The 24,034-nt window shown below is 44.2% G+C and overlaps 1 protein-coding gene across 2 annotated transcripts in view; it reads left to right on the forward strand.

The window, feature by feature from the left end:
- The window catches only part of LOC134352661 (sodium/calcium exchanger 3-like), a 656,469-nt gene that overhangs the window by 630,822 nt on the left and 1,613 nt on the right, over positions 1-24,034 (forward strand). The window lies entirely within an intron of this gene.

The following is a 24,034-nucleotide window of genomic DNA, read 5'->3' on the forward strand; positions in this document are numbered from 1 at the left end:
AAATCAACACACACACAAAATGCTGGAGGAACTCAGCAGGTCAGGAATGGACAAGCTCCTTACAGGCAATGGTGGGACATGAACCCTGTACTGTGCATATATATCGCCATATACAACTCTGATGTACATTTTGTTGTGGGCATACTTAGTAAATCCCACACCTACTCTCATCCCATTGAGGCACACCCCCACCTATTAATCTTAGCGCTGTCTGTACGTTCTCCCCGTGACCACATGGATTTCCTCCCAGCGCTCCAGTTTCCTCCCAAAGTCCAAAGAGCTACCAGTTGGTAGGTTAATTGGTTATTGTAGATTGTCCCATAATTATAACCACATAACCATATAACAATTACAGCACAGAAACAGGCCATCTCGGCCCTTCTAGTCCGTTCTGAACTCTTACTCTCACCTAGTCCCACTGACCTGCACTCAGCCCATAACCCTCCATTCCTTTCCTGTCCATATAGCTGTCCAATTTAACTTTAAACGACAACATCGAACCTGCCTCAACCACTTCTGCTGGAAGCTCGTTCCACACAGCTACCACTCTCTGAGTAAAGAAGTTCCCCCTCATGTTACCCCTAAACTTTTGTCCTTTAACTCTCAACTCATGTCCTCTTGTTTGAATCTTCCCCACTCTCAATGGGAAAAGCCTATCCACGTCAACTCTATCAATCCCCCTCATAATTTGAAACACCTCTATCAAGTCCCCCCTCAACCTTCTACGCTCCAAAGAATAAAGACCTAACTTGTTCAACCTTTCTCTGTAATTTAGGAGATGAAACCCAGGCAACATTTCAGTAAACCTCCTCTGTACTCTCTCAATTTTATTGACATCTTTCCTATAATTCGGAATTATGATTAGGCTACAGTTAAATGGGGGATTGCTGGGTGGTGTGGCTCGAAGGGCCGGAAGGGCCTGTTCAGCACTGTATCTCAATAAATAAATAAATCATATTATATACGAGAGAAAATCTGCAGATGCTGGAGATCTCAGCAACACTCACCAAATGCTGGAGGAACTCAGCAGGCCAGGCACTGTCTATGGTAAAAAAAAAGTACAGTTGATGTTTCGGGCCGAAGCCCTTCTGCAGGACAGGAGAAAAAGTGCTGAGGAGTCGGTTTGAAAGGTGGGGTGAAGGGAGAGGGAAAGGCCAGGTGACAGATGAAACTGGGAGGGGGATGAATGAAACAAAGAGCTGGGACGTTAATTGGTGAAAGAGACAGAAGGCCATGGAAGAAAGAGAAAAAAAAAGAGGGTGGGTGGAGGAGCACCGGAGGGAGGCGATGGCCGGGCAAGGAGATAACATGAGAGAGGGACAAGGGGATGGGAAATGGTGAAGGGGGAGGGGGTGGTGGAGGCATTACTGGAAGTTTGAGAAATCGATGTTCATGCCATCAGGTTGGAGGCTACCCAAACGGAATATAAGGTGTTGTTCCTCCAACCTAAGTGTGGCCTTATCCCGGCAGTGGAGGAGGCCATGGATGGAAATATCGGAATGGAAGGGAAAGTGGAATTAAAATGGGTGGCCACTGGGAGATCCTGCTTGTTCTGGCAGACGGAACGTAGATGCTCGGGGAACTGGTCTCCTGATCTACGTTGGATCTCACCGATAGACAAGAGAGCACCGAACACAGTAGGTGACCCCAACAGACTCACGGGTGAAGTGTCGCCTCACCTGGAAGGACTTTTTAGGGCCCTGAATGGTAGTGAGGGAGGAGGTGTAGGGGCTGGTGTGGCCCTTGTTCTGCTTGCAAGGGTAAGTGCCAGGAGGGAGATCAGTGGGGAGGGATGAATGGACAAGGGAGTCGCATAGAGAGCGATCCCTGTGGAAAGCAGGAAGTGTGGGGGGGGGGGAGGGAGAAAGATGATTTTGGTGATGGGATCCAGTTGGCGGTGCTGGGAGTTTCGGAGAATAATGCGCTGGACACGGAGGCTGATGGGGTGGTTGGTGAGGCCAAGTGGAACCCTATCCCTGGTAGCTTGGTGGGAGGATGGAATAAAAACAGGCGTGTGTGAAATGGGAGCGACGCGGTTGAGGGCAGCATTGATGGTGCCATTTCTTTGAAAAAGGATGACACCTCCTTCGTTTTAGAATGAAAAGCCTATTCCTGAATCTTACCACAAGACAGGCCACAGTCTAAACCATAGCCCCAAAACGGAATCACGACCAGGTGATCATCCATTGTCACCCCAGCTTTGACTGGGGTACTGTCACTCTTGGATTTAGCCTTGGTAATGGATTCCATCATTTCTGCTCCAAACAGATTTTAGGAGAGTTATTCAATAGCAGTTGAGGTATGAAACCCAGGTTTTGCAAAGTTCAAAGTAAAGTTATTATCGGAGTACATATATGTCACCATATACAACCCTGAGATTCATTTTCTTGTGGGCATACACAGTAAATTCAGTAACCATGATAGAATCGGCGGAAGACCACACTCAGCAGAGTGGACAAGCAGGGTGCAGAAGATAACAAACTGTGCAAATACAAAAGAAAGACGTAATAATTATTATGAATAAATAAGAACTAAATATCAAGAGGTGAAGAGTTATTGAAGGTGAGACCATAGGTTGTGGATACAGTTCAGTGATGGGGCAAGTGAATTTATCCCCTCTGCTTCAAGAGCCTGATGGTTGAAGGGTAATAGCTGTGCCTGAACCTGGTGGTGTGAGTCCTGATGCTCCTGTGCCTTCTTCCAGGTGGCAGCAGCGAAAAGAGAGCATGATTATGATTATGATTCTGAAGACACGTAGTCCTCTTTTATTGTCATTTAGTAATGCATGCATTAAGAAATGATACATTATTTCCTCCGGTGTGATATCACAAAACACAGGACAAACCAAGACTGAAAAAACTGACAAAACTACATAATTATAACATATCGTTACAACAGTGCAACAATACCATAACTTGATGAAGAACAGTCCGTGAGCACAGTAAAGTTCAAAGTTTCTCAAATGTCCCACATCTCACGCAGACGGGAGAAGGAAGAAAAACTCTCCCTGCCATGCCCGACCACAATCCGACTCAGAGTCATCCGAAAACTTCGAGCCCTGATCAGCTCTCCGACACCGAGTACTGAGCGCCATCTCTGTCCGAGCGATTCGACCTCCTTCTCGGTTGCCAAAAGCAGGCAAGGCCGGGGATTTTGAGGCCTTCCCTCCGAAAGATTCCTGACCACACAGTGACGACAGCAGCGAACGGGCGTTTCAGAAATTTCTCCAGATGTTCCTCTGTGCTTTCACGTCCATTCTCCATCAAATCAGAATTTTCCACGGCCCCTATTTAACAGATACTGACATCATTTTTCACCAGAGAGCTGCGCACATGCATGCACGCTGTCATCTTCTCCTCCCTTACATTATTGCATTATTATTGCTTTTTATATTGCTATGACCAAAAAATAAACTGCTGGAAGAACTGAGCTGGTCAAGCATAGTCAAAGTATTGGGTCAAGACCCTATGTTAGGACATTTGTCCATTTAGTAACACCCATGACCTTAGATACTACAGCATATTTTCAGCGGTGAACCTGCAGCGGAGACAACTTTTGACGTAGTGCATCTCTGACACCTCTCATCGAGTTCCAGACCATGGGTTTGTTCCATCTTCTCTAAACAGCTGGTCAGTGGTGTAGTGGCATCCGCACCAGACTTGGAAGCGAGTGGTCCTGAGTTCGAATCCGGGCGGCTCCTTGCATGCTTTCCATCCATGCTGGTCTGAGTGTCGAGCTAGCAACTCGGCCTCGTTAAAAAAAGAAGAAATAAATGTTAAAGAAACGGCAAGGTTGTGGGCTGATGCACCACAGTTTCTCCTGAGGCAGGCAACAGTGTTTCATTACAAACATTTTTACACCCTTGACGGATCTCAATGCTTTTGTTCTTCAGAGGTCAAGACTGAGGCATGAAACTTCTTGCTTGTACCCATTTTATTAACTTATCAATAGCAAAGAAGAACAAGAAGACAAGGCATCAAGAGAATAATGAAAAGATCAGACTAAAAAGAAGTTACAGTTGTCTCATACTAGAGATTGCAGCAGAATCTAGTGATGACAGTTAATCCATAAAATAACCAGATTCTAGAAGTGTGACACCTGCTACTGGAAACTAAGAAGCATCTGGAGAAGCAATTGTACCACAACTATTGGAAAATTCTTTGAACAAATACACACTCAGCACTAGACAAAATTCTTTGGCATATTTAGAGCTGGGGTGCCTAAAAGTTTTGCATAGGACTGTATTTGTCAACGTGGAGCAGAGAGCGAGTTTGTAAATCTGGCAGGAGTAAAGGATATTGGGAATGGCAGGGGTGGAGCGCCACAGGAGGGGTGTGGGACAGGTTTCAGAGGACAGCCAGGGCGACTGCAATCACACCCAGTCCTGAGACACCAGGCAAGGGTCACTTGATTCCAAACAATTGGTGTTTTGATTATTAAAGAAAGTCTCTCTGGTGTATCCCGCTCCCTTCCCCTTTTCCCGACCATGATTTCCTTCTCCCTGCCCACTTCCCACTCTCAGTCCACAACAGAGATCCGTATCAGAATCAGGTTTATCATCACTCACATATGTCATGAAATTTGCTTTTTTTGTGGCAGCAGTACAGTGCAATACATAAAATTACCACAGTGATGTGCAAAAGTCTTAGGTGTATGTATATATATATGTATATACACACACACACACACACACACTTAGGCTTCCAGGATGGCAGAGTGGAGATACGTCTCTACCAAAGGAGGTGTAAGGCGCTCCTTCCCTCCGCTAGTCTGCAGGTCACCCTTGGGCAAGGTGTAGCACCTGCTTCGCGCCCCTCAATCGGGGTCATGTGAAACCATGGAAACAGGTGGTGGATGGCCATATGAGCAGCCAGTACATATCAAAAGTCCTGGTTATGCAACCACGAACATCAGGCAGACAATCGTTGAAGATTATTGATAATGGCTGGGGTCGCCCGCCTTGAAAAGTCACCACCCAGAAGAAGGGAATGGTAACTCCCTTCTGTAGAACATTCTGACAGGAACAATCTTGGTCAAAGACCATGATCACCTAAGTCATAGGACACAGCATATAATAATGATGGTCAGGGTGATGCCAAAGATCACAATTGCCTATGTCATATACAAGCAAGCATAAGAAAGTAAACTACAAGAAACTAACAATTCTATACCTTCTTCCAACACCTGTTGGCACTTTAAAATCAATGTATCATCTTGGACCCATTCTTATTTCTTTGACTAGATGGATTCAGTAAGAGAGCTCTAACACATAAGAACCTAAAAAATAGGAGCAGGAGTCGGCCATCTGGCCCGTCCAGCCTGCTCCGCCGTCCAATAATATCATGGCTGATCTCTCCGTGGACTCATCTCCACCTACCTGCCTTTTCCCCATAACCCTTAATTCCCTGACTATGCAAAAATTTATCCAACACGAGACAGGAAGGCATTTCAAGGTTGTACTGTATATTCAAATGGTTCCATTTTATTATCAGAGAATGTATACAGTATACAACCTGAAATTCTTACTCTTCACAGACATCCACAAAAAAAAACAGAAGACAACCCTGAAAGAATGAGTGACAGAAAAACATTAGAATCCCAAAGCCCCCTCTCCTCCTTCCCCCGCACAATCTGGAGAATGACAGCAAAAGGCTGGTGGGGGAGATCCAAAAGTGGGAGCTCATCCCCTGTGAAAAACCACAGTTTGGGTGCTTTTGCAGATCAGCGACTTCGATAGAATCCTATCCACCTTGAAAAGGGAAAAGGAGACATCAAAGAGAGGAATTTAAACTGTTCCCCTAGATGAGCTCAAAGAAGCAGCCATTTGGCATTTTCTTAGCTCTGTCCCTCTTGTATCCAATCGATATTTATCCTTTAACGTGGAACGCTTGACTTGTGCTGTCATGTAAACACATGGAGCACTGGGATAATGTATCATGCATGTAACATTTCTTGGAGGCATGCAGATTAGAAGTTTGCAGTGTTCCAAATGCAGCAATCCATGTCCTAAAGTAGGATCTTGACCTAATACTTTGACTATACTTTGCCTGCACAGATGCTGCTTGACCTGCTGAGATCTTCCAGCAGTTTTTTTGTTCATATCACTACGAAATTTGGGTTTCATACCATAGCAGTTATTGGATAAATGTCCTGAAAATTCCATTTGGAAATGACGTCCAGAAAAACTTCATTGGATTGGGTTTTCAGGTATGGGAATGAAGGTTAGGATCTTAAATTCACTTAATGATTGGACAAGTAACATAAAGGACATATCAAATTTCCATTTATACAGAAGCAGAAAGGTGAGCTTGTAAGCTTTCTTATTTAAGTTTGTGTGAGAAATGGAGGGGTGGACCCTTTAGAACAGAGGTAAGGAGGGTTTTTTTTAGCCAGAGGGTAGTGAATCTGTGGAATGCTCTTGCCAAAGACTGCAGTGGAGGTCAAGTTCATGGGTATATTTAGGAAGGAAGTTGATCATTTCCTGATTGGTCAGATCATCAAAGGATATGGCGAGAAGGCAATGTGTATGGGGTTGAGTGGGATCCGGGATGGAACGGCGGAGCAGACTCGATGGGCTGAATGCCCTAATTCTGCTCCTATGTCTTGTGATATTGTGGTCTAAATTCTAAATAAATTACCATTTTCCTAGAGTTCGGGTTAACCAGAGACTGGGAACTCAGGCCATGAAACTTCTCATGGAATAGAAAGAAAATTAAGTCAGAATGGGATTCCCACCCCACCCCCCATTCATTTTTTTCCTGACATTGCAGGAACAAGTGATTTTGGATCCTGTGATTTCTGCTCCACTGCTTAGTATCCTGTGGCAGTGATAGAGCTGAGTAGTTGGTAGCCATCTGGAATAAAGCAAAACCACCATGAGTAATAGAAATGTTTAAGATGGATTAAAGAAAAAAAATGGTGGTTCATGGCCTCCTCTTGTGCCAAGATGAGGGCCACCCTTATGGTGGAGGGGCAACATCTTATATTCCCTTGACACTCAGTGGCATCACCATCAGTGAATCCTCTACTATCAACATCCTGGGGGTTGCCATTGACTGGAAACTGAACTGGTCTAACCATATAAACACCATAGCTACCAGAGCAGGTCAAAGGCTAGGAATCCTGCAGCGTGTAACTCATCTCCTGGCTCCCCAAAGCCTGTCCACCATCTACAAGGTTCAAGTCAGGAGTGTACTGGAATACTCGCCACTCGCCTGGATGAGCACAGCTCCATCAACACTCAAGGAGCTCGACACCATCCAGTACAAGGCAGCCCACTTGATTGGTACCCCTTCCACAAGCATCCAATCCCTCTACCATCGACCAACAGTTGTAGCAGTGTGTACTATCTACAAGGTGCACTGCAATAACACACCAAAGTTCCTAAGGCAGCACCTTCCTGACCCACGACCACTACCATCTAGAAGGACGAGAACAGCAGACACCTGAGATCCCACTCCAAGTCACTCACCAGCCTGACTTGGAAACATATCGCTGTTTGTTCTTTCATTGTCGCTGGGTCAAAATCATGGAATTCCCTCCCTAACAGCACTGTGGGTGTACCTACACCTCAGGGGCTGTAGCAGTTCAAGAAGGCAGCTCATCACCACCTTAAGTATTGTGTACAAGAGTTGGGGTGTCATGTTGAAGTTGTGTAAGATATCGATGAGGCCACATTTGGTCAAATTTGAGGCCAGGCTCTGGTTAACCTACGTACAGGAAAGATATCAATAAAATTAAAAGAGTACAGAGACAATTCACAAGGATGTTGGTGGAACTTAAGTACCTGAATTATAGGAAAAGGTTAGGATGTTATTTCCTGGTATTTTGGGGTATGAGGGGAGATTTGATAGTGAAACATTCTGGTTCAGTTGAATCATGTCCCCGCTCCGGGTCAAATCTTACGACCTCTTCTCTCCGGTGTCTTCTGTTTTCTTTCCTTAACAAAAGACCCCAAGCCTAACCTTGGTGTCCCTCATCAGAGAAACCGCCCCTCAATCCGGCCATCCTAATTGGATGGCACACAATTCTCCTATCTCTTCTCTTCAGCAGTAACCCAAACAAGCAGCTCGCAGAGAACAGAACAAAATGAAATACAGAACAAAATGACAGTAAAATAAATATGAACCAGGACACTACAGAGGTATCCAAAGTTAAGAGGGGTATAAACAGGCTAAATGCCAGCAGTCAATTTTCCACTGAGGTTGGGTGAGACAAGAACTAGAGGTCATAGGTTAAGGGTGAAAGGTGAAATGGTTAAGGGAACCAAGAAGAGGAACTTCTTCACTCAGAGTGGGGTGTGATTGTGGAGCGAGCTGCCAGCGAATGTGGTGGATGCCGGTCTGATTGCAACATTTAAGAGAAATTGAGATAAGTACATGGATGGGAGGGGTATGGAGAGTTATGGTCTGGGTATGGAGAGTTATGGTCTAGGTATGGCCAGTGGGACTAGGCAGAGTTAACAGTTCAGCATGGTGGGCTGATAGGCCTGATTCTTGGCTGCAGAACTCTGTGGCTTTTGGGTATCAGCAGCACAGAAATTAATAAAACACAAACATAAATCAGTTAATAAACGGCTCCATGTGAAACATTAAAGAAGCGTAAATTTGTAGGAAGATAATAAATAGCCCACACATTCGCAAAATAGCTGATTCATCACAAGGTAAACAATGCAACATTAGCAAAAAGTAATGCATATTTGAACAGTCTATTAGTAGTGTTAGACTGTACAAAGCACCCAGCTAACAAAGAGCTTTGATGTTGGGTTGCAGGAGGTAGCAGCAAACAGGAGAAAATGTTGTCTTTACAGATTATGAGCAGATTGCTGTCATTCCCATCACTGTCAGGGAGTCCCATCTTGCTTCGGGACAAAGCTGTCGGCAGATGGTGGTTAAGTGGCTGATTTCATGATGGTTTGACAACACAAAGGTCACCACGCTAACAGCTTGCAGTAAAATTCTTAGGCATACGACTAAGTCATGTAAGGTTGCACTATTCCAACATGTCATTCCATGGCCTCCTCTTCCATGATGAGGACATTCTCAGGTTGGAGGAGCAACACCTCTTATTCCATCTGGGGAGCCTCCAAATTGATGGCATGAACACCGATTTCTCCAAATTCCAGTAATCTTTTCTCCTTTCTCCTTCCCTCTTCCTAATTTCTCCACTCTGGTGCTTACCTTTTCTTATCACCTTCCCTTGGTGCCCCTCCACCATCCCTTTCTCCCAAGATCCTTTCTCCTCTCCTATAAGATTCCTTCTTCTCTGGCCCTTTGCCTCTTCTGATCATGACTTCCCAACTTCTTACTTCATTCCCCCATCCCTCACCCACCTGGCTTCACCTATCACCTCCTAACTTGTCCTCCATCCCCCCCCCCACCTTACTCTGGCACCTTTCCCCATTCCTTCCCAGTCCCGAAGAAGGGTCTCGGCCTGAAACATCGACTGTTTATTCATTTTTGCAGGTGCTGACTGACCTGCTGAGTTCCTCCAGCATTTTGTGTGTGTTGCTCTTTGATTTTTTTTCAAGGAAGCAGAGATAAGCAGATTCTTGATAAACAAGGGAGTAGAAGACCATTAAAGAGGAATATGGGATTGAGTTTACAGACAGATAGGTCCATGATAGATCCACTCGATAGAGTGGATTTGGAGAGGATGTTTCCTATGGTGGGGAATTCAAAGACCAGAGAACACAAACTCAGAATAGAGGGCTCTTCATCCAGAATGGAGATGAGGAGGAATTTCTTTAGCCAGAAAATGGTGAATCTGTTGCCAGGTGTGGTTGTGGAGGCCAAGTTGTTGGATATATATTTAACGCTTTATTTGTCAACGTGGAGCAGAGAGTGAGTTTGTAAATCTGGCGGGAGTAGATGATGTTGGGAATGGTGAGGTGGAGCAGGGTGGGAGGGGTGTGGGACAGGTGGCAGAGAGGGCTGATAGATTCTTGATTAGTCAGGGCATGGAGGAATATGGTGAGAAGGCATGAGATTGGGGCAGAGAGGGAGAATGGGTCAGCTATGATGAAATGCAGACTTGATGGACCAGCTGGGCTCCTTTATCTTATGGAATTATTGCCTTATGATCTGACGGATTGGCATTGCAAGCTCAAGGAGCCAAGAGACCCATTTGTGTTCCTAATCCATTAGTAACTCGGCATAAGTACTGAACTGTTGATCTCCTCCAGCATTTTGTGTGTGTGTGTGTTGCACGATACAAATCCCATCATTTTACACCTTGCCTAAACAAATCTATCTCTTGGATTAGGAATATAATCCTTTACGTCAGGATTTAGCATCACATAAAAATCCTCATGGGGAAAAAAAGTAATTTTGAGAAACATACGGTACTATGTACAGTAAATTTTTAGGCACATACATATAGCTAGGGTGCCTAAGACTTTTGCACAGTACTGTAGTGATTTTATGTATTGCACTGTACTGCTGACACAAAAGAAAACCAAGTTTCGTGACATATATGAGAGAGATAAACCTGATTCTGATATGGGTCTCCATGGTGGACTGAGAGTGGGAAGGGGGCAGGGAGAGGAGAATCATGGTTGGGAAAAGGGGAAGGGGGCAGGAGGCACCAGAGAGACATTCTGTAATGATCAATACACCAATTGTTTGAAATCAAATGACCTTGTCTGGTGTCTCAGGGCTGGGTGTGTCTGCACCCACACCACTTCCCCCCGCATCTGGCACTCCTTCCCCACCACCTGTCCCACACCCCTCCTGCGGCACTCTACCCTCACCATTCCCAACATCTTTTGCTCCCGCCAGATTTACAAACTTGCTCTCAACTCCATGTTGACAAATACAGTACTATGCAAAAGTCTCAGATATATATATGTGCCTAAGATTTTTACATAATACTGTAATTCCAAGAGGTGTGTTGTTTGAGTAAAAAGTGGTACCAGAGGGTGCCACATAGCACAAGTTAGAAAGGCACATTTCAGTTGGCCAGAGAAGGGACTGGACAAAGATAATCATGTTAACTTTATTTAGACATTAGGTCCAGGAGTAGATTGGAGTATCGGGGGTCAGATTAGTGTCAGATTCAATTACACTGTTTAAAAAGGGCCTGGGTAAGTATTTGAAAGGCAAGAATTTGCAGGTCTGTGGGTAGAAGTTGGAAGAATAGAACTAAAGTTCAAAGTAAATTATTATCAAAGTATATATATGTCACCATATACAACCTGCAATCCAATTTCTTGCAAATCTATACAGTAGAATAGTAACTATAACAGGATCAATGAAAGATCAACCAGAGTGCAGAAGACAGCAAACTGTGCAAATGCAAATATAAATAAATAGTAATAAATAAGGAGAACATGAGATAATGAGATAAAAAGTCCTTAAAGTGAGATCATTGGATGTAGGAACATTTTCAATGATGGCGCAAGTGAATTGTTCAAGAGTCTGGTGGTTGAGGGGTAGTAACTGCTTTTGAACCTGGTGGTGCGAGTCCTGAGGCCCTTGTACCTTCTACCTGATGGCAGCAGCGAGAAGTGAGGCTGGCCTGAGGGGTGGGGATCTCTGATGATGGATACTGCTTTCCTATGTCAGCGTTTCATGTAGATGTGCTCAGTGGTTGGATTATACAGGGCTGAATCCACTACTTCTTGTGGGGATTTTCCCGGCATTCTCCATTTCTACTCAGTTAGGCATTCATTTTAGAAATAATCCATGAAGCTGAAAACAATATCCTGATTCACAACAAGCTTGAGTGCAAGATAATCTCAGCACACTGGTCAGATTTGGAGTGTTCCTTTACGGCAAGGAGTCCCAACCTTTTTTATAAAATTTTCCTCTCAGCCCCAGTCTCCTGCCTTCTCCCCATATCCCCTCATGCCCTGACCAATCACGAATCTATCAACCTCTGCCTTAAATATACATAAAGACTTGGCCTCCCCAGCTGACCGTGGTAAAGAATTCCACAGATTCACCACTCTCTGGCTAAAGAAATTCCTCCTCATCCCCATTCTAAAAGGACGCCCCTCTATTTTGAGGCTGTGTCCTCTGGTCTTAGACTCTGCCACCATAGGAAACATCCTCTCCATCAAGACCTTCCACCATTCGATAGGTTTCAATGAGGTCAGCCCTCACTCTTCTGAACTCTAGTGAATACAGGCCCAGAGCCATCAAAATCTCATGGAAACACACATAAAAGTTGCTGGGGGAACGCAGCAGGCCAGGCAGCATCTCTAGGAAGAGGTACAGTCGAAGTTTCAGGCCGAGACCTTGGCCCGAAACGTCGACTGTACCTCTTCCTAGAGATGCCGCCTGGCCTGCTGCATTCCCCCAGCAACCTTTATGTGTGTTGATTGAAATTCCAGCATCTGCAGATTTCCTCGTGTTTGCGTTTTTAAAATCTCATAGAGTCTTTTTGTGTTATGGAGCCTTACCATTAACCGAGGGGTCCATGGATCCCAGGTTAGGAACTCCTGCTTTACAGCAATCGTTTTAATTATAAAAGCATACTTCACAATTACAACGAATAAAGCAGAAATGTGCTAACTCTGTTGAATACAGTTTTGGAAGAAAACTTTCACAGTGGTACGTTGACATTGGAACTCACTGGCTTATAGAAAATGGAACTCTCAGCATCACTAGCAAACTTGAGTGCAGGAATCACAGAGACTTCAGCTATTCAAACAAAACAGAAGACTTAATACAAAATTACCCCATGCAAACTCTACAGAATCTTGAAGAACAGATATCACTCACAATACAGAGAGGAGCTCAGTTTGAGTTTTGCCAGACAAGGAGCCTCATTGACGGGTTGGCAGGCCCCATGGAGCACGTGGGAATTCAGGACCAATCAGACAGCCCTGGCGTCCAGACGAAGCAATAATCCCCAAAGACAGCAACTACAATACAGGACATTGAAAAACCCGTGCTAATTAAAATATCCCAAATTGAATAAAAGTGATAAATACAAAGAGTTTAACAATCCGCACGATCCCAAATGAGACAGCTGCAACACAAAGTGAAAATCCAGAGCTGGTCCAAAGACAAACGATTCGACATAAAAGTTAAACGGTCCCAGGAACACTGCAAACCCACAAGGGGACACTAAGAAAATGAAACCCATGTAGAATTAAAAAGAATCTTTTCTTTTTCTTTTAAAAACAACCCCTGGTTGTGACAGGAGCATAGAACAGTACATCACCAGAAAGATCCACAATGTTGTACTGAACAAATTAAATTTGTAATCAATTGCTCTCTTCCGCTTGATTGTACTCCTGAGGTAATGCTAAGGAATGGTTCAGGATTTACGTAATAAAGTGGCCCCCGAGAGCATGTTCATGGTCTTCTGCTGGTGTAGCCGTCCACTTCAACATTCGACATGTTGTGCATTCAGAGACGCTCTTCTGCACACCACTGATGTAGCATATATTCGAGTTACTGTCGCTCTCCTGTCAGCTCAAAAAAGTCTGGCCGTTCTCCTCTGACCTCTCTCATTAACGAGGCATTTTAACCCACAGAACTGCTGCCTACTGGATGGTTTTTTTTTTGTTTGTTTTGCACACCATTCCCTGTAAACTCTAGAGACTATTGTGGGTGAAAATCCCAGGTGATCAGCAGTTTCTGAGATACTCAAACCACCCTGTCTAACACAAACAATTACTCCCTGGTCAGAGTCCTGAAGAAGGGTCTCGGCCTGAAACGTCGACTGTACCTCTTCCTAGAGATGCTGCCTGGCCTGCTGCGTTCACCAGCAACTTTGATGTGTGTTACTCCCTGGTCAAAGCCACTCAGATGGTACCCAGGACATCTTCAAGGAGCGGTGTCTCAGAAAGGCAGCGTCCATTGTTAAGGACCCCCATCACCCAGGACATGCCCTTTTCTCACTGTTACCATCAGGTAGGAGGTACAGAAGCCTGAAGGCACACACTCAGCGATTCAGGAACAGCTTCTTCCCCTCTGCCGTGTGATTCCTAAACGGGCATTGAACCCATGAACACCACCTCACTTTTTAATATATATTATTTCTGTTTTTGCACAATTTTTAATCTATTCAATATACATATATTATAATATATTTATCTATTTATTTTTCTTCTATATTATGTATTGCATTGAACAGCTGCAGTTAGGTTAACAAATTTCACGACACACGCCAGTGATAATAAACCTGAATCTGATGCTGATTCTGATATATTTGTTCCCCATTCTGATGTTTGGTCTGAACAACAACTGAACATTTTCATCATGTCTGCATGTTTTAATGCAGTGGTCCGCAGCCTCCTGCATGCGGGAGCAAGCATGCAGGAGTGCAGTGGTAGCCGGGACGCACCCAGCACATCTTTAAGAAAAAAGCCGAAGTAAACAAGCTAATTAATTAGGTGCCGCCTGGCACGTAAATGTCGGCCCAGATCAGAGGCGATTGCTTTAATGTATTGAGTTGCTGCCATATGATTGGCTGACTCAATTTTTGCATTAATGAGCAGGTGTACAGGTGCACCTGATAAAATGGCCACTGAGTGTATGTATGTGTCTGGAATGTTAACGAAAGGACACAACTTCAGGGACAGCCAAAGTATAAACTCTGTTAGAACATAGAACGTAGAATAGTACAGCACAGTACAGGCCCTTCGGCCCACAATGTTGTGCCGACCCTCAGACCCTGCCTCCTATATAACCCCCCCACCTTAAATTCCTCCATATACCTGTCTAGCAGTCTCTTAAAATTCACTAGTGTATCTGCCTCCACCACTGACTCAGGCAGTGCATTCCACGCACCAACCACTCTCTGAGTAAAAATCCTTCCTCTAATATCCTCCTTGAACTTCCCACCCCTTACCTTAAAGCCATGTCCTCTTGTATTGAGCAGTGGTGCCCTGGGGAAGAGGCGCTGGCTATCCACTCTATCTATTCCTCTTATTATCTTGTACACCTCTATCATGTCTCCTCTCATCCCTCCTTCTCTCCAAAGAGTAATGCCCTAGCTCCCTTAATCTCTGATCATAATGCATACTCTCTAAACCAGGCAGCATCCTGGTAAATCTCCTCTGTACCCTTTCCAGTGCTTCCACATCCTTCCTATAGTGAGGTGACCAGAACCGGACACTGTACTCCAAGTGTGGCCTAACCAGAGTTTTATAGAGCTGCATCACTACATCGCGACTCTTAAACTCTATCCCTCAACTTATGAAAGCTAACACCCCATAAGCTTTCTTAACTACCCTATCTACCTGTGAGGCAACTTTCAGGGATCTGTGGACATGTACCCCGAGATCCCTCTGCTCCTCCACACTACCAAGTATCCTGCCATTTACTTTGTACTCTGCAAAGTAAATGTTAATTCAGCATTTTTTTTGGTGATGGATTGACAGATTTTCCCTACAATGGGATGTTCATAATTACCATTATGTGCCATGTCGAATCACGTGGGCGGTCATGGTGGGTGTTCTTGGCAAATTTTTCTACAGAAGTGGTCTGCCACTGCCTTCCTCTGGGCAGTGTCCTTACAAGACAGGTAGCCCCAGCCATTATCAATACTCTTCAGAGATTGTCTGCCTGGCGTCAGTGGTCGCATAACCAGGACTTGTGATCTGCACCGGCTGCTCGTACGACCATCCACCACCTGCCCCCATGGCTTCACGTGACCCTGATCGGGGGGCTAAGCAGGTGCTACACCTTGCCCAAGGGTGACCTGCAGGCTAGCGGAGGGAAGGAGTACCTTACACCTCCTCTGATAGAGACATATCTCTACTCTACCATCCAAAATTAAAGTTACTCCTTATAATACCCCAAAACGCATTTTTTAAAACTTTTTTAAAACTATATTACACAATATATAATGGTACAGAGATAGTATCTGGTGAGTTTCAGCCTGCTTGTCTTTGCCTGTGAGAACATTCAGGACCTCTACCTCCATCAGCAGACCAGCATTTCAATATCAAGTATTGAAAGGCCTAGAGAGAGTGAATGTGCAGAGATCGTATCCTATAGTGAGTGGGAAAGGGCATAGCTCAAAATATGAGGATGTCCCTTTAGAACAGAGATGAGGAGGAATTTGTTTATCCGGAAGTTGGTGAATCTGTAGAATTTAGTGCCACAGATGGCTGTGGTTGCCAAGTCATTGGGTACACTTAAAGCAGAGGTTGATAGGTTTAATATCTGAAGCCATTTCTTAAAAAGAACATACCACAATCAAAGGAACACACTTTGAGCTGCTGGGAATTGTTGGCACCAAAGGGATAGATGCCAGCACGTTGGGAAGAGGGCAGAATGCTTCGGGATAAGAGGTCCACGGACAAGTTGGTGGAGAACAGTGCCCCCAGCAGACAAGTTATACAACCAACACACATAGAAGTTGCTGGTGAACGCAGCAGGCCAGGCAGCATCTCTGTGTGTTCAGGAGAGCCAGGAAAACCTTTGAAGGCTACAGCAAAGCCTTTCTTTTTTTTGTAATTTATTTTTTATTGAATTTCATCATCAAACAAACATTGCCATAAGATGTATTTCACATACTGTACATATATATCATATAATCATATTCAGATAGAAATGCAATCTCAGAATCCCTGTACTTTGGGGAAGCTGATAATTGATTTACGTTTGATCGATTTAAGTGCTGGCCAAGCCTAAGGGGAAAGGTCGGGTATGGGCCAAATCAAGGTGGCAACTCTCAGGCCTGAGGGCATATCGAGACAGCAAGGCCCGTGTCCGAGAGCGCAGAAATACCCAAGGTGTGGACGATTTAGGCGCCGGGACAGATCGGGAAGGTCAGGGTGCTGCGGCCGGAGGCGAGGGACTGGCCGGTTCAGCTCGCCGCTCCACGAGATTTACTCGTCCCTGCGCTGACTGAGGCTGTGGCCTGCAGCTAATGGGCTCCTGGACCGGCTGCAGTGATGACTTGCTTCGCGTCTGTGACTCACCGTCATCACGAGCTTCAATTCTGAATACCATTGGCTCACTTTTATTGTTGGCATGATTTGTTTTCTTTCCCCCCTCTCTGCACCTTGGGTAGTCAATGGTCCTGTTCTGTTTTAATGGACTCGATTGGGTTTCTTTGTTTGCTGCCTGTAAGGAGACAAATCTCAAGGTTGTATAAAGTATACATACTTTGATAATAGATATATTCCAAACTTTGAAAGCAGGCAGATGCTTATGTTCACTTTGGCTGCTCCCGTAGGCAAAAGGGAAATTCCACAGATGCTGTAAATCCAGGGTAACGCACTCAAAATGCTGGAGGAACTCAGCAGGCCAGGCAGCAGCTACGGAGGAGAATAAGTAGTCGACATTTCAGTCCTGATGAAGGGTCTTGTCCTGCAGCGTCGACTGTTCATTCCCCAACAAGTTGCTGCCTGATCTAAGGAAAGTAAATGTCGTTTTCTCTCCTCGGAATATGAACTTTGGGTGACTTCGGAAGATCAGTAGGCAGCAAACTCTGACGTAGCAGAGATAACAAACAGTAGCAACAATCTGGAAAGGTCCCAAGATGAGGATGACCTTATCATCTATTCTAGTCAGGTGAAATGTTGTGTATTTAAGATTGGAGAGGTTACAAGTTTCTGTGAGGCATGTGGGTGCAGCTTAAATGTTGGTTTTCATAGAGTCACGGAAAACTACTGAAAAGAAGCAGGGCCTTCAGCCCATCTATTGCGTTCTGAACCATTTGAACTGCTAGTTTCATCCACTTGAACCCAGACCATAGCACTCCATATCCCTCCCATCCATGTACCTATCCAGACTTCTCTTAAACATTGAAATTGAGCTCGCATCACACTCTCACCACCCTCTGAGTGAAGACGTTTCCTCTCATGTTCCCCTTAACCATTTCATCTTTTACCTTTAACCCATGACCTCTGGTTGTAGTCCCACCCAACCTCAGCGGAAAAAGTCTGCTTGCATTTACCCTATCTATATCCCTCATAATTACGTATAATCCCTTCAAATCTCCCCTCAGTTTTACCTTGAAGCTAACAGCATTGTGATCACTAGAGGCAAAGTGTTTCCTTACACAAACTTCTGTCACCTGGCCTGTCTCATTCCCTAATCCACCGAGGTGCAGCACAGAGCGTCATAGGAAGTCATTCCTGCCTGCGGCCATTAAACTTTACAACTCCTCCCTTGGAGGGTCAGACACCCTGAGCCAATAGGCTGGTCCTGGACTTATTTCATAATTTACTGGCATAAATTACATATTACTATTTAACTATTTATGGTTTTATTACTATTTATTATTTATGGTGCAACTGTAACGAAAACCAATTCCCCCCCCGGGATCAATAAAGTATGACTATGACTAATAGGAGATCTAGTATTGCACACTCTCTCACTGGGGTTTCTATGTACTGATTAAAGAAACTTTCCTGAACACATTTGGCAAACTCTCTTCCATCTAGTCCTTCTACGGAATGGGAGTCCCAGTCGATAGCTGGAAAGCTAAAATCACCTCCCATCACAAACTTATGTTTCTTGCCACAGTCCGCGATCTCTCAACAAATTTGTTCCTCTAAATCCTGTGGACTGTAGGCTGCTCTATAATATAATCCCATTAATGTGGACATACCTTTCTAGTTCCTTACTTCCATCCATCCTTAGTTCTTCAGTCTGTCCTGACAGAGCACCGCAGGCACATTTTCCCTAACCAGTAATGCCACCCCTCCCCCTTTAATCCCTCCTGCTCGATCACGTCTAAAACAACAGAAACCCAGAATACTGAGCTGCCAGTCCTGCTCCTCCTGCAACCATGTCTCACTAATAGCTTCAAGATCATAATTATGTGTGTTGTTCGTGCCCTGGCTCATCTGCCTTTCCTAAAATATTTCTTGGGTTGAAACATACACAGCTCAGGACACTAGTCGCACCATGCTCAACCTTTTGATTCCTGACTTTGCCTGAGGCCTTAACAATATCTGTCTCCACAGCCTCTCCACTAACTGATCTGGCATGCTGGTTCCCATTCCCCTGCAATTCTGGTTAAAGCAACCACCGCCCCATGCAGTACTAACAAACCTTATGCTAGAATATTAGACCCCCTCCAGTTTAGGTGCCAACTGTCTCTTCACCACAGGTCCCACTTTCCCTGGAAGAGAGCCCAATGATCCAAAAATCTGAAGCCCTCCCTTCTACACCAACTCTTGAGTAATGTATTAAACTGTATTATCTTCTTATTTCTGGCCTCACTCACACGTGGCATGGGTAGCAATCCTGAGATCACAACCCTGAAGGTCCTGCCCTTTAACTTAGCCCCTAACTCTCCAAACTCACTTTGCAGATCCTCATCACTGTCCCTGCTTATGTCATTGGTACCGACACGGATCATGACCCCTGGCTGCCTCATCCTCCCACTTAAAAATGCTGAGGGCTCGATTTGAGATGTCCTGCACCCTGGCACCCAGGAGGCAGCATACTGTCTGGGAATCTCATTCTTGTCTACAGGACCTCCTGTCTGTTCCCCTCATCACAGCTCACCTGTTATCCCCCACCCACCGACCCCTTCCCTTCTGAGCCACAGAGCCAGACTCAGTGCCAGAGACTTGATCACTGGGACTTTCCTTTGCTAAGCCATCTCCCCCATTAGTATCTGAAATGATATACCTGCTGTGGAGGGGATGACTACAGGGGTACTCTGCACTGGCTCCTTTACCCCGTCACTCAATTTTCTATGCCCGGCAACTTGAGTGTAACTACCTCTCTATATATCCTGTCAATTACCCCCTCAGCCTCCCAAATAGTCTGGAGCTCAACCAATTCCAGCTCCAACTCCTTAACTCAGAATGCTACGAACTGCAGCTGGATACACTTCTTGCAGGTGAAGTCATCAGGTACACTGCCCTCCCACATCTCACAAGAGGTGCATTCAACTATCCGGCCTATTGCTCTAACTGTGCAATTATAAAGAAGGAAATAATAAATAAACTGGAAAAAAAAATCTGGCGACACCTTTTCACCTTCACTCATATAAGCTTCTCCTTGCTGAAGCTCCGAAGAGCTAAAGCCCCAAATCGTACTTTATAGTTTATTGCAGCCAAACAATTGATACTAGAACGTACAATCATCACAGTGATATTTGATTCTGCGCTTCCCACTCCCTGGAGTACAAATCGATAGTAAATATTAAAAATTTAAATTATAAATCATAAATAGAAAATAGAAAATGGAAAGTAAGTTAGTGCAAAAAAAACCGAGAGGCAGGTTCGGATATTTGGAGATTACGGCCCAGATCCGGGTCAGGATCCGTTCAGCAGTCTTATCACAGTTGGAAAGAAGCTGTTCCCAAATCTGGCCGTACGAGTCTTCAAGCTCCTGAGCCTTCTCCCGGAGGGAAGAGGGCTGAAAAGTCTATTGGCTGGGTGGGTCGTGTCCTTGATTATCCTGGCAGCACTGCTCCGACAGCGTGCGGTGTAAAGTGAGTCCACGGACGGAAGATTGGTTTGTGTGATGTGCTGCGCCGTGTTCACGATCTTCTGCAGCTTCTTCCGGTCTTGGATAGGACAACTTCCGTACCAGGTTGTGATGCACCCTAGAAGATTGCTTTCTACGGTGCATCTATAACAATTAGTCAGGGTTTTAGGGGACAAGCCAAATTTCTTTAGCTTTCTTAGGAAGTAAAGGCGTTGGTGGGCCTTCTTGGCAGTGGACTCTGTCTGGCTGGACCAAGTCAGGTCATTTGTGATATTGACCCCAAGGAACTTAAAACTTTTGACCTGTTCCACTTGCAAACCATCGATGTAAATGGGGTCGTGCGGTCCGGTAATCCTTCTGAAGTCAACAACCAATTCCTTCATCTTGCTGATGTTGAGGGATAGGTTATTGTCACTCTACTTCTCATCCCACTCTAACATTGACCACTCCCACGATGGCCGCTCCAATGAAGACTGCTTCCGCTTGCCGCTGCCTTATTTTAATTTGCTAATGAATCCTGATCTCTGATCATCTGCTGTTCAAACGCCAAAGCTTCTGCGAAGCGCTACTTTTTAATGTTCACTTGCCAATCTGGGTGAAGCACCTCTTCTCTCGCTTCCAATCTTTGATTGGCCGCTTTTCAAATTCTGAAACTCCCACAAGGTGCTGCTTTTTAATGCACAATCACCACCCTCTGTGAGTCACCTCTCTCTCGCTTCTGATCTCTGATTGGCCACTGTTCAAACTGTTTGACAGGAGAAGTTGTATCTATAATACTTGGATATTGAGTTACTAAGTAAGAATTGTGATTTTTATTCCAGCAAAGTTGAAAATCTCACTTCAAACGACTTCTGTATGTTAGTACTCTTTACAGCATTTAGGGGTGTTTTAGAAAGGTATAAATGTGCTGAGGGAAATCTCTCCATACCCATGAATGCGACCAGGCATAAAGCAAACACCATCTGTAAATTCACTGATAACACAACTGTTGTCGGCAGAATCTCAGACAGTGACGAGGAAGTGTGCAGGAATAAGACAGGTCAGCTAGTTTAATAGAGTTGTCACAACAACATTGCACTCAATGTCAGCAAGACCAAGGAATTGTTCGTGGACTTCAGGAAGGGGAAGTTGAGGGGAGGCACCCCAGTCCTCATTGAAGGATCAGCAGTGGAAAGGGTGAGCAGTTTCAAGTTCCAGGGTGCCAACATCTCTGAAGATCTATCCTGGGTCCAACATATTGATGCAATTACAAAGAAGGCAATCCAGTGGCTTTACTTCATTAGGAGCTTGGGGAGATTTGGTATGTCATCAAAGACTCCAGCAAATGTCTACAGATGTACTGGTAACATCGCCGTCTGGTATGGAGGGGCCACTGCACAGGATTGGAAAAAGCTGCAGAAGGTTGTAATCTCAACCAGCTCCATCATGAGCGCTAGCCTCCCCGCTATTTAGGACATCTTCAAAAGGTGATACCTCAAAGGATGGCGTTTATCTTTAAGGATCCCCATCACCCAGGACATGCCCTCTTTCGACAACTACCACCAGGGAGGAGGCAAAGGAGCCTGAAGGCACACACTCATCATTTTAGGAACAGATTCTTCCCCTCCGCCTTCTGGAAAATAAACCTTATTATTGCTGCTGTATTTATACACCACTTAATTTTATTTACTTTTTATGCATTGCACTGTACTGCTGCCGCAAACAACAAATTTCACAATATATGTCAGTGATAATAAACCTGATTCTGATATCTACTGAGAGGCAGGAGTGAAATTCTGTGGTGGGTTTAAGGCATCTGTTAGTCTTGTGAGACCATGGATCTGTGCCTGGAAAGTCTTCAATCTCCAGGGCGCAGGCCTGGGCAAGGTTGTATGGAAGACCGGCAGTTGCCCATGCTGCAAGTCTCCCCTCTCCACGACACCGATGTTGTCCAAGGGAAGGGCATTAGGACCCATACAGCTTAGCACCCGTGTCGTCGCAGAGCAATGTGTGATTAAGTGCCTTGCTCAAGGACACAACACGTTCCCTCGGCTGGGGCTCGAACTCACGACCCAGTTGGTGGGTGCAGACACCTAAAAGGGCAAATACTTGCTCTACCCCTGCTTAAACAAATATTCAAGTATATGACATTTTAATTTGGAGTTGTGTGAACAAATTTCTATGTCACTATTTTTGACCCATCTGAAGTCGCACTGAAAGTGGGCAAAAGCAGACAGTCATAGAGACAGTGAACATGGTTCTACCAGTTATACAGTACTCTGCAAAAGTGGTAGGTGTATGTATGTATATATATATATATATATATATATATATATATATATACACACATACATACATATTGTATATATAATTACTACAGTACAGTGCAAAAGTCTTAGGTACCCTATATATAAATACAACTAAGACTTTTGTACAGTACTGTAGTAATTCTATGAATTGCACTGTACTGCTGCAAAAAAACCAAATTTCATGACATATGTGAGTGATGATAAACCTGATTCAGATATGGGTCTTTATTGTGGACTGAGAGTGGGAAGGGGGCAGGGAGAGGGGAATCCTGGTTGGGAAAAGGGGAAGGAAGAGGGGAGCACCAGAGAGACATTCTGTAACGATCAATAAACCAATTGTTTGGAATCAAATGACCTTGCCTGGTGTCTCAGGGCTAGGTGTGTCTGCACCCGCGCCGTTTCCCCCCCCCCACCTGATACTCCTTCTCTAACGCCTGTCCCGCACCCTTCCCACTGCACTCCACCCTCACTATTCCCAACATCCTTTACTCCCGCCAGACTTACAAACTTGCTCTCCACTCTACATCTTTCATTTTAAAAATCTTTTTATTGATACATAATCTTCTACAACTTTAAAATGGTACAAGATTACTGCAAATTAATATATATATATACAGTTAATAAAGCTGAAGAAAAAAAAAACTTAAGAATAATATGATAATGAAAAATAATATTTTTTATATCGAAAAGAAGGAAAAAGAGAACCCCAACTACTAAAAGAGAGAAAAAACCCGGTAACTGCAAGAGAAAGAGAAGGAAAAAAGAAGAAAAAGGAGAAAAAAAAACCCATTAGGAACCAACTCCCGGAGCAATATGACTTACAATCATCTATATATATAAAGAAGAAAAATCATCAACCGCCAATTCACATTTATATAAAATAAGATTGGAAGGAAACCATATAAATTAATTCAAATTGAATGATAATATTTTGCAAAAGAGCCCCATCTTCTCTCAAAATCGAATCGAGGATCAAAAGTTCTACTTCTAATTTTTTTCCAAGCTAAGAGATGACATTACTTGAGAAAACCATTGAAATAATGTAGGGACAGAGGTATCTTTCCATTTCAATAAAATATCCCTTCTTGCCAACAGTGTGACAAATGCAATTACATGTTGGTCTGAAGATGAAATACCCTGAATATTATGTGGAACTATTCCAAATAAGACAGTCAATGTATTAGGCTGTAAATTAACTTTCAGAGCTTTAGAAATTGTAGATAATAAAGATTTCCAAAAAGATTTTAATGAAGAGCGTGACCAGAACATATGTGACAAAATGGCTACTTCAGTTTAACACCTATCACAATAGTTGTCTATGTTAGGAAATATTTTAGATAATCTCTCCTTTATTAAATAATAACGGTGAACAATTTTAAATTGAAT

This window comes from Mobula hypostoma, chromosome 10 (assembly GCF_963921235.1).
Source record: "Mobula hypostoma chromosome 10, sMobHyp1.1, whole genome shotgun sequence".
Taxonomy (NCBI): Eukaryota; Metazoa; Chordata; class Chondrichthyes; order Myliobatiformes; family Myliobatidae; genus Mobula; species Mobula hypostoma.